Source organism: Neopsephotus bourkii, unplaced genomic scaffold, assembly GCF_033783945.1.
Source record: "Neopsephotus bourkii isolate Nb327-2 ecotype Australia unplaced genomic scaffold, CSIRO-AGI_Nbou_v1 NB_1358, whole genome shotgun sequence".
In the NCBI taxonomy this organism is placed as follows: Eukaryota; Metazoa; Chordata; class Aves; order Psittaciformes; family Psittacidae; genus Neopsephotus; species Neopsephotus bourkii.
The window spans coordinates 3,888,927-3,904,614 of NW_026901837.1; the positions used below are offsets into that span (position 1 = coordinate 3,888,927).

At 37.4% G+C, this 15,688-nt stretch overlaps 1 protein-coding gene across 2 annotated transcripts in view; it reads right to left on the minus strand.

Annotated features, from left to right (window-relative positions):
• The window catches only part of CDK19 (cyclin dependent kinase 19), a 129,704-nt gene that overhangs the window by 36,715 nt on the left and 77,301 nt on the right, over nucleotides 1-15,688 (minus strand). The window lies entirely within an intron of this gene.

Below are 15,688 nucleotides of genomic sequence, written 5' to 3' on the forward strand. Positions count from 1 at the left end.
TATAAAATCTGCACATGACATCACAGCAATTGTTCTGCAATTAGGACCTAGGTTCCCTCAGACATCAATAGTCATTCCTTGGAACCTTTTCCCCTATTGTGTTAACAGCTGTAAAAAAGTAAACAAGTTTGAAATTATTAAGTGATCTGAATGAAGAGACACATTCAAAGCAGAATTTTTGGAAGGTTCATCAGAACATTAATTATATTTAAAATCACTAATGCCTGAAGAGGTCTGCTCGAGCAGGAGTTATTCAAGAATCTAGAAGAGATGTCCAGAAAGCCAACATAATAATCCCAATTTCTGAGTTCGTAACACTTGCCACTATTTACCTGAAATAAGACACACAAACTTAATTTGGCTCAAAATTACAAAACCTTAGTGTTTTTTAAAAGGAAAACCAAACAAATAAAAAACCCTTCCCACCTCACCCCCAGTGCTAGACAGTGCTTCTTCCCTGGCTCCACTCACAGCCGCTCTTTCCTCATCTTTGCCATTGCCTCTTTTATTCCTCCTTTTTTAATCCCAGGATAATTCTCAACACCATCCCAGTGTTTGACCACCCTCACAGTGAAAAACAATTTCTTCATACATCTGATTTACACCTATTGCCTCTCAAACTGTCACTGGATAACACTGAGAAGAGACCAGCTCAGTTTTCTTTACTTCTCCTTATCAGGTATGCATACACATTGACAAAGATCCTCTCTAAAGCTTCTCCTCTTAAGGCTGAACAGTCTCAGTAAGACACTGTGTATCCATAAGCAACTTAATGGCCAGTGGATACACTAGACTAAAATCTGTGGAAAGAAAGAGATTTGTACATGAATGTATTTTTACATCAGAATGTTTTGAAGAAATGTTGTTCCATTTTAAATTTAAATATGTAATCCACTGAGGATCAGAACCCTGCTGAGAAAGCCAGCAGAGAAGCACACTGATTTATAAACTTATCAGATTTCATGTTCATTAGCTCTTGTGACTTTCTCCATCTGAGAGAGTCATGGCAAGGGAAAGAGAGAGGGGAACACAGAGAAGGAATAAAGTCGGAAACAACTGAAAACTTGGTCTTATTTCCAAAAGAGCAAGTGCTTCTCCTGAGATACCACCACCAATGTGGAGATGACAGGCATATTATAGATGGCATCCTGATGCCTGCAGGATCCTCACTGATCCACAGGCTGTTGTCTCAATAACGGCTTGCACCATGGCAGCTTCCTGCAAGGTGAAATGTCTTGGTTCAAACTTGTTCCTTAAGTCAGAAGGAGAAAACATCTGAACTCCTTATTTTCCAAGACAGCAAATTAACCACTTGATTATCAGCTGCTAAAAAGGTAAGAACTTTCCAAATTCCCCTTGCTGATCAGAGTTGTTCTGGTTAGGAAAGCATTTTCAACTGTATGTACACTGAACCAGTTAAGAATAACACTAACTTGATAGGACCTAACCTTATGAGACGAGGCAAACATTATCCACTCTGTGTACCCAAGAATTTTTACTTAATAAAAATAAATAGCTTCAGGGGAGCTTAAAACTTAGGCTATTTTTTGTGTGGTTACCTAGTACATAATAGTAGGTTACACACTGTAAAGTAAAACTCCTCACCTCCCCCAGAGTCCTCATGATACACAAGCCATGCTGAGGGAAATCTAACGCTCATGGATCAGGAATGCTTGGCTGAACATGTGGCACCAAGGCAGAGTAGCAGAACTTCAGGTGCTCAGGTATGGAGGAAAGACCTTGGGTTATTTCAGAGGGATTAATTTGGCAAAAGAAATCCTCAAGGAAGTAGGCAATTAATGTTTCCATCATGAGGTAAGAGAGGACTGCTAAAGGGAATGCAAACAAATTCTGCTTTTTGGAGAAGGAAGAATGTGTTAGTCTAATCTCTGGATATATAGCAGTTTCAGTATCAAAACATTTACTCTGAGGTCAACACTCAATAGTCTACTAAAGAACTACAGTCTAATATCGTATAGTTACTATACAGCTGCAAAAAACAGATTTAAAAAGTAGGAATCTGATAAATTAAAAAGCCCTTCACTGCATGTATGTTGAGGCTACATGCAGGTTATAAGCACCTGTCTAGTTCCTGAAACAAATCCTATTGCTGTTCATGTTATGAAGAAAACAGGATTTTAGGAGGAAAAAAAAATGAAGGCCCAAGCAGCTAAGAGACCAAAACCTGACACATATCTGTCTCTGAGAGGACAGAATTTTATTAAAGTTTGCAATGCCCTGCTTAAAATCATTAAATAACTCCTTAATAAAGGGTAAAGGTAACTTAACAAGTATTACACTTCTGAATCAGTTACATCCCAATTAATAGCCTATTTTCCTCAAACTCCCTCTTTGCTGAGAACACAAAACACCATTTGTGAAGCAAAGTGACGATGCTGCATCTTCACCTACCTAGTTACTATAGAAACAACAGAAACAGTAAGAGTTAGAAACCTCACACTTAAGATCAGCTATAAAAATGAAGAGACAAATCCCTGCTGAGAAATACAGTTGAGGCTGCACTGTCTAAAGAACATCTGCAAAAAGAGCAAAGTAAATAGCAACAAACAACTGGAGCAAAAACTTGAAATATCTGCAAAAAGAGATGTAGTTGATAATAGTTTCATTACAAATAACACACATGGATAATAGTATTTACTTTCCTGTATCAGCAGAAAGTGGGAATAAAGCAATTAACAGATCTTGGTGGGAGAGAAACGAAAATGTTGGGCTAAGAACTATGTTTTCATAAATAACTGTCATGAATGGGACTCATAAGGACATCCGTGTTACCTTAATCAATACGCTGCCTATTCAAATATTTAGGTAGTGTATTTGAAGAAATGCTGAAGGAAAAGAAACCATTTATGGTCTTGAAAGAGCATAATGGATCAAAACAGGAAAAACAGCCTAACAATAGATGGCAATACTTTAGTTTTAATGGTTATTGTTGTTATCTCCTTAAGTACAGTAGTGACACAATTCTTCGGAGATTTGGTGCAGAATTACAGTCCTGTGAGAAAACGTCCATAGGGACATACCACTTTTCCATACACCATTCTTTATTGTTTATATCCAAACAAATGTGTTTCCCTTTTGGAATGTATCAGTGGACAAAGAATAATCTGAAATTAGGATCCTTCTATTGTAAAAGAGATTGAAAGTCTTCCAGATAAAAGCTCCCACCACAATTAAAGAAACTGGCTTGTGATGAGGTCTTTTCAAGTCTCAATTATTTCAAAAAAGCCATTGTAAACAGCACAGTGTTGGTACATAAACATACTTCTCATCTCACAAGTCAAAACAAGAGCAGTGGTGATTTTATCTTAGCTTTTAGTACACTGCTCCAGAAATGGCAAAGGTCCTAAGTGTGATGACAGTGTTCTACTCCATGGACACTACTCAAAAGACCACTGAGCCCTCAGGTTCAGCACTAGGAAGGAGCTGCAGATTGTTCACAGAAATTTGCAAACGAAGCTTTTGTTCTTCTCACCTGCAAAGAAATGTAGGAACTTTCCTGCCTTATGTGAACACTGTTCAAACTGGTTTTGTAAAAAAACAGGTTTTAATAAAATTGTCTTGAGATCAGTATAGTGGCACACTGGCACCAATGCTTTTGGATAACAGCTGATCTAATTTATGTAGGCTTTAAAAAATAAATGGTTCTTAAAAGATTTTATTATGCACTGCAAACCTCAAAATCATTATAATTTGCATTTTAATTACCTTACATATATTGAAATACATACAGAAATATTGTTATCCATACACACTGCAAACTCATTAAGAGTCACTGCTCTGATTACACAATCACTTCCAACTTGTTTTGTCAGCTGTTACCCTTAATTTTCAAAAATTTCCACTCTATCCCATTATATTTTTGCATACCCTTGTAATCCATACAGTTTACTTCCACTGTTTCTCTACACTGTTGATATGATTGACCTTGCAAAGCAGTGTCATTAGCAAAGCCCATCAAGATACTTGTCATTCCATTCAAATCAGTAACGTTTCTACAGATATTATCAAATTGAGAAAGGCCAAATATAAAGCTGCATGAACTAAAAAGGCAGCAAAATCACAAGGAATGCAAAATGCTTTGAAGTGGTATATTATTCAACTGAACTCAAAACTTGTTTATATCTAAAAAGGAGGGAAAACAGAAGCAAACACATTAAGTAAATATATGACAACACAGAAAGCAAAGAGTACCAAAGAAGACCTTTATAGGTAAATAGATAAAAAAAAAAAAAACAACAACAAACCAGTCCAAAAGTTACTATGCAATAAAAAAATGAAAATACAAACGTGTACACATAAAATTTTACAGCTGTCACCAGACTGTTATTTTAAAAAAGTTTAAAAATTGTATTTGATTATCATTAGAGGAACATTAGTGACAACAAAAACAATTGAAAATGTACTCATAGCATGGAGGAAATGAACGCATTTAAATAGTTATTAATATGATAATAATACATATACGGTAGCATTTAGTTTTAGCTCCATTCTTCTTTCTTATGATTTCAAAGTGAACTGCATACAGAACTGACAGAGGCATGGAAGCATGTGCCACTATTTGAGAGGGGAAAAAAACCCTTTACGCAGTTCTGAGAGCTAGAAACTGGATATTCAATCATAAAACATGCTGTCAGATTACTTTACAGGCTTACGTATTTCATAGCTGCTGAAATTATACAGTCAAAATAGTCAATAATTCCAGATAACAAAAACTCTAAGAGCTACTGAAGTACAGAATTTACCTCAAGCTCTGAGACTGATGGTAAAAACTATCACTAGCTAGAAGTCAGAACAAACTGCATGTAAAATATCTGAAATATTTCTTTGGAATGCCTCAGATGAAGATTTTGGTTAAACACATTCCTTGCCTGTATCTGTTACATGTTGAGAGGGGAAATGTACTGTTTTGATACCAAAGAAATCTTTCATGTTTATGTATTTTTATAAAACTTTTCTCTGCACAAAAAGCAAAAGAAAGCAGAAATACTAAAACTATGTCCGCAGTGCAACCACAGATCTGCACACATTTAAAAAAGGTCCCTGAAATGAATTTAAGGTTACCTAGCTTACAACAACAGCAAAGATGTGATTATGCAGGCTTCATTACAGACTGATTTTAAACAGTCCATGAATGTGGATACTTACTTGGAGGATCAGACAAAATCATACAATGATTTGGGATGGACAGGACATCTGGAGGTCATCTCATGCCAACCCTGCTCATAACAGGGCCAACTTCAAAGTCAGAGCCAACTTTGAAGCTGCATAAGCTTGCCGAGTGTCATAACCAAGGGAGCTGTAATTCTTCATGGCAGCTCCTCAGTCTTCCTGGTGGGCATTTATTTCCTGGCACTGGCTGATGAAAAGTAAGTTTCCCATCACCTAATAAAATGTCTCCTGTTGAATCGTGTGTTCCCCCTTCTCCTTCCTCTGCACATCTTATCTTCTCTACAGCCCCCCGCAGGCAGTTAAAGTCCACTCTGGAAACACTGCTTGCTGTTGAGTGCAGTGGCAGTACAGTTTATGCACACAATGATATCTCTGTCACCCTGTTGTGTTTGTATTGAACCTTTGGCTGAATAGGTACATAGCTCTATGCTTAACACTGGAAATACATATTTGCGATGACAGCATCAGCCTGGAAGTCCAGAGTCTAGAACAAACATATTTCACCATGGGAAAGAGAGACCCTTCCTCCTTCCCCTGCCTTCATGTTAACTAAATTACATATAACCACACAAAGAACTGCCCAATACATTCTATTCAAGGTGGTTTGACTTCAGTTATTCTCGTATATAACCACCCTTACAATAATGAAATTACTTCATTTTTCATGGGTTAGATGTTCTCTTGAGAAGTAATTAAGTATATACCTCAACTGACAAATTCTTTAAATTCACTCCCCTCAATCGTATCCAGGCACACCTCAGAAGTGGCCAAAATATTAATGTTCCTTGTAAGAATACTCTCCTCCAAAAACCATCTGAAACAATGGTTTCTAAAGCAATTGCTAGAAAAGAGATTTAATTTACAAACTCAAGGTGTTTGATTGTTGTTGAAACAGGAAAAGACTATTCACCAAACTCTATTCCCTGGTTAATCAATGGATAATATAGTTGTAGTAATGTCGCTGGAAAATTGACTGCAAACACAAGGGGAATATGAAATAAAAGTAATCACAAGAGGAGAATATAATTCTGGGTTACATAAAAGTTCAGAAACGAAACAATCCTTTCACACGCCATTTCTTTCACCCTTCTTAAGGCTGACAGAGCATTAAATTACTACAAGACAAAAAAGAAAAATCCAGACAACTTTGGATCCTGGGCATCGCTTCTATTATAATAATCTTCACAATGTCCTAGCGTACCCAAATCAATGACAATGCAGTTCAAGTGAAAAAGAAAAGAATGAAAACCCCTCAATTAGGAGAATGCCAAAACATTGACACAAATTAAATTTTGTGTTCCTATGCAACATTATCCAAAGCATTCTGTCGGTACTAGTGCTGCAATAGCATACTTGAACTTTAAATGTTACCTGCAGCCTTGAGAAGGACAAAGAACAGGAAAAGCAGAAACAAAGAGAAAAATATTATTATAAATTATCAATGAAAATAAAATGTCATAAAGCGCATGTTTAATACAGTAAATTCACATTACCCCTGGGATTTTTAACACATTACAGTACACACTCCAGCAAAATACCCATGAAGCTACTCAGCAATTATCTAGGGCCTTGTCTTTAGACACTGCCTGAGCTCTTTCGGAGCATCAAATACAGCACAGGACAGAATAGATTGCTCAGCCTCTGCTACCCCATTTCTAAGCAGTGCAGATGTGCAGGCCCATCGTATATGGGAACAGAACAAAGACTCACCTCAGAAATAATTTGGAAGAATGTTCTGCTTTGTAATGTATTACAAAGAGGAAATGGATAAATAAATTTAATTCCATAAAAGTACAGTCAAACTCTGTTGGGGCTTCAAGAGACATCCTGAATGCTCCAAGATACTGCAGTCAAGCCAAGTCTATGCATCTCTCCCATTGAGTCCTTATTAGATATTCATCATACATGGTCTTTACTCAGACTAACTACGGTAAGGCAAGTAAACTGAGAAGATATTTCCATGTGTGAAACATTACAAACACTGTCACTTCACCTTTTTAAAGGAAGGAGCAGAAAGACAGTAAGTCTGAAAGAACACTAACATAAGAAAGCCTAGGACCGTACTAACCTTCGGACTAGAATATGAAAGGAGGGGGAAACAAGATGATGCAGTTCTCACCTGATCCAGCTGTTGGCACTCTATATTACTTTCTGTTACAGCAGCATGAAAATTAGATACTGCAATTGCTATATCTGGTAATTCTTTCAGTTGCAGCACTAAATTCCACCACCGCCAAATCCTGGTATTTGTTTTACACAATATCAGACTACTCCTCTTGGCTTAGTAGGGTTATTAAGATAGGAGGATGAAGCCTCTATCCAATCAAAGGACAAATGACTGAAAGTGAGACTGCTGACACTGTCATAAACCATTTTGTTAATTGCCTTTCACTAAGTATCTTTGGCAGTAAAACTCCAATACCTCCATTCCCCTGAGAGTCTGGTAGAGTCAAAGAATTAACAAAGCTTTTCTGACTGCAATAAATAACATAATACCAAATGAACAGATATAAATGTACCTCATTTTCGTTACACACGAGCTTCTGCTTGGATAGCTTAGATGGACTGAATTAGCTTGAAATATTGGAAGTCCTTTAATGTAAATTTCAGAGGAGGAAAAGAATAAGGTATCATGGTTACCTAGAGACACTAGTTCCATGTTGAGTGGCTCTTACAAGTCCCTTTTTGTCTGCAAATGGACATGGGAATATAGCTGAAGGAACTCAGAGCTACAGAACAGTTTTCCTTTTATTATTTTAGGGTATAAACTTTTGGCAAGACTTTGAAAAGCAATAAATGAATTAAGTTTTACAGGATTTTAACAAAAGTTTACGTCTAATAATATTTCATAACGTTTAATTAGCTCATGTCAGTTTACTACATACATTACTTTGTAGCATCAAGCTACATTTTTTATCCACTTTTCATATGTGCTGGTTTTCTATGCTTACAATCTCAAGAAAAAAAAGGTGAGATCCTATCTCTTCTCCCTTCCTCCTTTAATGTGGAGTCTAACAACTGAAAAACCTGACCCTACATGATGAATTTAAATGCCTGTTTTACTATAGCATCAACTTTTCCTTTGTGTGGAAACAATCTAGAATGGTGATTTACAATGTAACCCAAATCTTTCTATAGTCCTTCTCAAGAGTATCTCCTTGAAGCAAGCACTCAGCTTCCAGTATCTGTAAGGCTAAGTTAAGTTTTCCTTTTTCATCATGATTTGTCCAGCAGATCAGTTTTCAGACTTCAGGAAGAAATTTTATAACCCTAATATAAGCCTTGACAGCTACAGCAATACTAATGGGGATTTAACAGTCCACTGGACTGTAAGGTCTTAAACTCATCATCCAGTTACCATGTTCCAAACAACTTATTAATGTATCAGTCGGGGCAGCACAATCTCACGTGGCTTGCCGTGCTAAAAAGCAACTATGAACTGCAAAGCAAACAGACTGACAAAGTACCACTGCTCAGCTGACATGCTCATTACAAACAAACATAAGCAAAACATACCCTTTAAAATCCATCCTAATAGAAACTCTTTCCCTAATTCACCACCACTGTTTCGCCTCAGGCACTGGATTACATCTCTCTCCATCTCCCACTGAGTTCACGCTGAAGCTACTCCCTCACTTCTCAGTTTTCTGACTTTTGGGGGATCCTGAGGCCCACTCAGGTGCTAATTTTTAGGGAGCTGAGCAGCAATGGCCAGGTTCTCTAGCAACAGTAGACCCAGTCTTACAACTTTGAGGAAAATGGATTCTCCTAGTTTCCTCCTGGGTGTCTCCATCTGAACAAGCAGCTACAGAGTAATTGTGTTGTGCCTAGAGCTTGCCACAACTGTGGCTACAATTTCATTTCAGTTATTTAGAAGTGCAACTGTTTCACAACATTAACCAGAACTTACAGGAGAGCAGGACGCCCACACCATCTCAAGAGCTGTCTAGCATCACACAACCTGCAGCGCCACAACTGTGCACTACAAAACAGGCCTCCTGGGTATCTGATATGCTCTGCCCCTGCACCAACAGTTTGCTCTTGTGCTCAAGGTGCTCCGTCATGGCTGGGCTGCAATGATTCCTTTAGATAATAAGGCACTAATGAGATTTTATGGTGGTGAACCTTTCAACAAGAGACATAGCAAAACATTTCTGGATACACTGTTACACGAGTCTTCAGTATTAGACTTCAATATTACGATGTTAGCAAAAGACAACAGGCTATTTTCATGTAGAAGAAAAAGTTAGGCCAAGGTAACTAAATGTTTACAGACAGACTTACAAGTTACAAGATTTCTATTTGTTTTCTGAAGCCTGAGATTTATACATTACCTGCCAGTTTCAGATACTCCTACACACAGATGAGACTGAGATATTCAGCAGCTCATCTGCTTGTTTTTACATTATGATTTTATAATGTTTCTCAATACAAAGTATTTTTAATGTATGCACCCTCTATAAAATTTAGAAGAATGCTGCACTCCCTTTCTGCTTATTTAATAAGTAAATACTATGAAAATGAGCCTGAATGTTCACCTGGCATTCAGATTTTTATGGTATTCCTTCTGTAGTATAAGCTCCAATCTTTACTGTAGCAAAAGCTCAGGCTGACAATAATGCTCTCTATGGTCTAGATCTGACTGAAGAATTGAAGACATAATGCTTAAATCAACAATAATTCAGAATTATCAGCATGTGAAAACAATCTGAAACCTTCTCATTAAGACAATTCCTCAGGTAAAGTAAAGGTTACTGTGCTTAAGCAGCACCAATTTAAAATAATCTTCTAACAGATGAGGCAGGAGCAAGCATAAACAATCTCCATTCATAATGTGCTTTTGTTAACAACCATATACAACTGAAAGATACAGGTCTAGAATACTGCTATTCCAAACATGAGTGAACACCGCCTACACAACAACCCAATTCAAGCATTTTATCGTTCATTTATGCAACCCTTCTTGTACACAAAGGACACAATGGGTAGAGTACTGAATAAACGGCTCCTGCTTTGGAAAGCTCCAGTCTGAGAGATGCCAGTGCAGCAACAGGACACAGGAGTGAACACAGAGAAGTGCACATTGTGTGGGGAAGAAACAGCAACTGCAAAGATGAGGCTCAGGGGTTTGGTGTCAAGGATGGAGAGAACCTGGAGAACAGTAAGCAGAGAGATTCTTTTGGGCAGAGACCAACCCATTAAAATAAATAAATTAATAAGAAAAAAAAAAAGAAAAAAGAAAAAAAAAAAGAGAGGTGCAGGAGGAAGGGACAGAGCAAGGAAAATGTCTGCAGCCATGGGTATAGTTTATGGAGGCTGGGAAAGGTATATGAGCAATAGGGGAAGAATTGCCTTCGAGTACAGAGATTAAAAACCTGAACTTGGTTCAAGAAAAGAGAAGCTATTTAAAGTTAAGATTTAATACACCAATTAAAAAGTTATGGAGACCACAAATTATCTTTTAAGAGTCTGAAGCATTTATCTAAGTTACTTAGCTGCTGCATGTATATAGTATAGTTCAAGACAGTAAAGTTTTCTTGTCTTGGAAAAGAGGAATATTTTCGTTTCTCAGATACAACAGTATTTACACAGCTGGATAAACACCAGTTTTTCTTTTCTTTTTTTTTTTTTTTCTTTTGGTTAACATAGAACAGTGTCACTTTGTAGAATAGCATTTGTTATTTATGTTTTAGTGTCAACCATACAGCCTAAGACATATTGGAAGCAAAGGCTGCAAGTGCTGTTAGGGACTCTGCCATCTTGGGCATGAGAAGTATTTTTCCCTGCCCATAACTGCTTCTACTCTTTCCAGGTTTTCACTCAGAAAACTCACATCATTGCTTTATCCAGAGAAGTCTTTCTTTCTGCAGAACACTTTGCAGCCATTCATTTCAAACCAGCACCTCCAAAATTTCAAAAATAAGGATTCTGCAGACACTGTGATAAAAAAGTATAATGGGCACAACTAAGAGATTTGTAACGCCACAACACTGCCACTTTAGAGCTGAAAACATTGCTCCCTCTGTTCCATCTATGTATGAAGGCAACCAGGCCAGAGTAATTTACACAAGAAACAAGTAATTTCTTCAGAAGTATAGAAGAGTTTTCTTTTTTCAGTAAGTACATTTAATACATTTATTTTACAATACTTGGTGTAATGTACTGCTACAACATGGCATTTCAGATTCTAGATGTTGGGTTTTGCAGTATATTGCTAATATCTTCATTTTTATTTTAATAATAAAGACACATCAAAAGACAATTATGTTAACAGATGCTTTCATGAACAAATACATTAGGTACTATTATTACTTGTCCTCATTAATTAACTGCAAACAAAAAAGCAGTTCTTGGCAGAATATAAACAGGTGGTACTTAAATATTTTAGGTAGCCAACCTAAGACAAGGTGTGGGAGTCCGATCATTAACTGCTTTTGAAGATTAGGCTCATTCCAAGTGACATATGCAACACAGAACCAAAAAAGTCATTAAGTCATCTTAGAAAAAATTAACCTAACACATCATCATTTATTTATTAACTTGTTCGTGTCTCAAGTTAATTGCAACACTTTTTCAGTAGTTCTATAGTAAGCATCAAGACTCCTCTTACACACTGAATTGAAGCTGCTGTATTGTATCTAATACCATGTGGAAGAGTTAATTAGTTATTGACTTGGAATGCCTACAGTTTTCAGCACCAACTATTGAAAGCTTTTTTCAATCAATTGCCAATTGAGGATGATTCTGGAACAAAGTCTGTGTTTGAAGATTTTCGGACACATTACTAACTTGCCTCGCAAAATAACTGCAAGTTAATTATGATATAGGATCACCTATGTAGTCAGTAATACATATGCTCCAAATAATATAAATAACACAAACATTTCTGGCAAATAAAATGGTTGTTGTTGTTGTTTGTTGCTTTTATATTTTTGAAGTGTAAGGACAAAAAGTTACCTACTGCTAAAAAGAAAAAAAAAACAGCCTGTCAAAGCCAAAATGGATAAAAACCTTTTTTTTATTTTGTAAAGAATAATCCCCAAATGCTGTACAGGAATTAGATATAGACTAAGGCATGTCAGAACTACAGACACGCCTTAGACTGTAGCAGCTTAAAAATACATGAACATGATCACACTATTCATTCTTAAAGCTACTAATGGAAGTCATAAGCTAGAAGTCACAGGCAAAGAAGGCTTGGTACATATCATCTGTTTTGGGAGGCAAAAGCCTTAGAAAAGATGGTCTCAACATCTTTTCTGAGGCAGATGCACCACAGTAGGGGCCGTTGCCAACCTCAGCATCTAGAGACCCTTCCATTTTAATGAGTCTATGAAGTTTTTAGATGAGATGGGTACTTTTAACAAGAACCTAAAATAAAGGAGGGTCACTTCACCTGGAATGTGTGAGCTTTCCCCCCTGTGTTGGTCAAGGTATGAAACATTGTACCTGTACCAGCCACTGCAGAGCTTGAAGTTACAAAGACCAAAAGGAGAAGCAGTAATTAAGGTTGTGAAGATGAAGAAAGAGGAGTATTTCAGGAAAGTCAAAGCTGAGTCAAGGTTATATGAGTAATGCTAGAGGTGGGAAAAGGCAGATCAACAGATACAGGAACGTGGGCAGAGGAGAAGGAAGCTGGAAGCAAATGAAAGATTTGTGTCAAGAAAGAAAACAGAGAAGAGTTGTGAAGAAGGCTCTACGTGCCGAAAACAAAACCTGAGATAGTTCAGAACTAATTATAATATTTTTCCATTCAACAATTATACCCTTTTAAAAAATTAAAACCAACCTGCAAAGACATGCAGTGGCTGTGAGATACCGCCAAACTCATGAGAAACGTTCTGTGATTCACGCCAAAAACATAAGCATGTTAAAGTGCGGCAGGTCAAGCTGTCCCAATTTTTTGGGGTGTTTTGTTTTGATTTGTTTTGGGTTTTCTTACATTAAACAGCTCCAAACACACAGTACACTTCTGAAAGAAAGACGTTATTGTTCATCCTACAGAAAATTGGCCCCAGTTTACTAGGAAAAACATCTATGATTTTAGTGCTCAAGTTTTACAATTTACCTCAGTGTTGATGCTGCCAATGAGTCCTTGGACATTCCAACAAAATATCAAGTGCTTAAAGTGCAAATAAAACTCCCTGTGGGAATTTTTAGTGTCTTTGTTTCAAGCTGCATATATAGGCTAGGCACTCAACTCCTGTTCCTCTAAGCCAGATTATGACTTCTGAAAAGCCTTCTGTGCAACAAAATGACTTTGAGAAAACCCCTAGCTTTCAGAAACCACCACCAAGAGCACTTTCCACACCCTGTTACACTGGCTCATGTTTTGTATATGCTACGACCATCAGCTGAAATTCTTCTCTATAGTTTGCAGTACCCATTCTGAAAATAGTCACATTACAAATTTAGGACCAGGATGAAAGCCTAGGAAGTTTTAACAGATTTAATAGCTGTAATGACCCTACTGTTAAAAATCCAGAAGCTATGAACTCATTTGACAACTTTAAATCTGATTTAATGAGATGAAAAGGGATACTAACACACCCCACCCCCGAATTCTGAACACAATTTTATGTAAGACTGAAGTGGTGCTTGCATACTAAAGACTAAACTAGACTTGCACTGTAGGAGGACTGTACCCAAAAGGTTGAATTGTTCTACAAGCTCAACATTTGGATACCAGTTAGGAAAAAAAATTAAATCACAAAAGACAAATATACAGTCATTATTATATTGACATGTTGGCTACCAGCATTTTCATTAAATCATCCTCAGAAACAATGTAAGGCACTTAGAAATTAAAGCAGTAACTGTCCAGTTTTAATGATGGTACATTTGGTAATTTTATCTTACTCTCATTAAGGAGAGAGATATCAAAGGACTACACATTTTCTGCAGGATAAAAACACGCAGGTGAGCAGTTACTACAGAGCAACTAATGCAGAATAAACCCACACCCTAGACTGCCTTGCTGTAACTTGTTCATGTAGCCATACCCTCCACTTTAGTTTAAGTTTTTCTACCAAATTAAATTAAAACTACCTAAATACTGAAGAAGGCTTCCAAGTTGTGTGCACCAAGAAAAGCAGCTGTACGGTTTCAGACGTTACTGCCTCTAGCAGTCCACACTGTCTCTCTGCTGGAGATAATCACCTGGACAGCAGACTGTTGCAGTGAACATACTCCTCTGCTGCAGCTCTCCAGTCCACTGCAGCACCTCAGCAAGAATAAATATTCCTTTGTCAAGGGCAAAAGTTAGCACTGGGACCATGGGCTGGGACAGCTGAAGTGGAGGAGCATATGTGTATCACTGACTGTGTGGTACCCAGCACCACCTCCAGTGCAGTAGAGAGCTGGATGGTCTAAGACAGCACCACTTCACACGGGCACAGCTGAATTGAGCCCAACTCAGTTTTCAGACAGAAAGATACAACAGAATAGCTACAAAGAAGCTGAACGTAATTTAGTTAATCTAGTCCAATGGTTAATGCAGACTTTGCTGAGTGTTCCCATGTATACCATCCCAAAGAGAGAGATTAGCACCAAGAATTTTTCCAGTGAAGCAAAAAGTTGGAAGTGAGCAGAACTGTGGGATCAGCACTTCAGTAAACTACAGAGCATAAAGGGGTATATAACACTATAGATAGGAATACAATAAGCATCTAAACTTCAATACTGCAGGAGGCGAAACACCTTGAAAATAAAACAGAAAACTGCCCGATTTGTTTAACATGTTTTTCAAACTTAGCACTCCACTTGTTAAGGTATTTTTATATCACACAGAAAAGATTACTTTTAGGTCCCTTAAAATGTTCACTGCTACTGTAAGCCCTTTGAATCCCTCTACAGAAGCCTGCACCAAAGAACAGCAGCTCCCTACCAAAGCAAGGAGACATGCATAAAGAAATACGCTTCCAAGTAAATCCTACATCCTAGCAGACAGCAGCAGTCAACCAGTCACAGCATATGCATTTGCTGACAGTAAAATTAGTAGAAAGCGACTGCAAAATAATTGAACTATCCAGATAAACAGAATTTCAAGCACACACAGTACTCAGGACCTCGATGGGTCTGCAATGCTTTTGCGTCTAGCTACCAAGAATCCAAATTAATATTTACTTGACAAGCAATCTGTTTTAGGGCTGAGACTGGAATTCACACCCTGAATTTCAGGAAGCCAAACCAAAGTCAAAACCCCATTCAAGAAACTTGATTTCAGATGAGCTGGCAAAGAGCTAATCATACAGTTCAACAGCCACAAAAATTTCTTTGATAGCATTAGATGTCAGTATCAGCTCATTAAAATGTAACCTACTGGTGTTTGCACTTAATTCACAATTCTAACAATCATCATCTACAACTGCTAGATCAAAAGTAACTATATGAAAGGCAAATCAAAGTAAAAATGTACAAGTGTGTTCCATGGATTAAAGAAAAATGTAGAACAGAAGACATCTGCGAAAAACCCACTCTTTGGCAGCAATTACAGTGT